Genomic DNA, 1,157 nt, shown 5'->3' with positions numbered 1-1,157 from the left:
TTTATACACTGCTTTAGAGTAAGACACATACGTGCGAGTTGTTTTCACATTGGAATTGACGATAGCCATTTCGGTGTTGACGTTTAACGTTTTCTTTCGCTTCCCGTTTCCGTTTTATCCAACCGATTTCGCTGGGGACAGTTTTGTTATTTAAGTTGGAGTGAGACGCAGCGACGTGCGTTGAAATTTCCGCCCTATCTGCGACGGTTCACGGTTGTAGCTCCGATTGAAGTTTTCTTTTGCTTCCCGTTTCGCGCACGCGCACGTGCGCGTTATTAGTCCCGGTTTTCCGTGTGCCCCCGGTTAATACCTTTCGAATGAGCCTATTTTGATCAAAATCCGTTGGGCGGAACCGAAAATGAGCTCGAAAAACGGTTTTCCCAGCTTCGCAGTGCATTTCCCAGCTTCTGACTTACAAGCGTAACATTGTCGCGGCCCCCAGTCCACCAGACAGCTACCATAGAGTATATAAGTCATCCTGGGAAAATGAATGGAAGTCAATGGCAGTATGACTTTACAGTGGTTTTGCCCATACTACACATATGGTGTATACACGGACCATGCACCATATGTGTCTCCCGCACACGGGTGAAAATGTATCCGCCTGAGAGGCACTCGGGGCGGGCACCCGATGGGGCATGAGACCCCCCCACCCCTGGTGGTCAAAAAAAAGTTAAAGTTTTTTTTTCCTTTCCTCCAGGCGCCTACTTGGCTCTGGGGCGCCCCAGAATCATGCCCCCCGACCCCGGCACTACCCGGGGGGCCGATGGGGGCCCTTTTTTTGAAATTTTTTTTTTCTCCATATTTGAAGCCCCGGCACAGGCTAGACCCATACCCCGACCCCGGGCACCCGCGAGCGGCCGGTAGGTGGCGTGTTTTGGGTCATTTTTTTTTTCTTGGCCGTTTTGAAGCCCCAGCGAGCCCCTGAGCCATACCCCGACCACGGCACTTCCCGGGCGGCCCCCCGTATACCGAAACGGCCGGTTGGGGGCGCTTTTTTTGAATTTTTTTTTTTTTCCCATATTTGAAGCCCCGGCACAGGCTAGACCCATACCCCGACCCCGGGCACCCGCGAGCGGCCGGTAGGCGGCGCGTTTTGGGTCTTTTTTTATTTTTTTTGCCCGTTTTGAAGCTCCAGCAAGGGCCTGATCCATGCC

Source organism: Osmerus mordax, unplaced genomic scaffold (assembly GCF_038355195.1).
Source record: "Osmerus mordax isolate fOsmMor3 unplaced genomic scaffold, fOsmMor3.pri Scaffold_212, whole genome shotgun sequence".
NCBI lineage: Eukaryota > Metazoa > Chordata > Actinopteri > Osmeriformes > Osmeridae > Osmerus > Osmerus mordax.
This window is presented reverse-complemented; position numbering follows the sequence as displayed.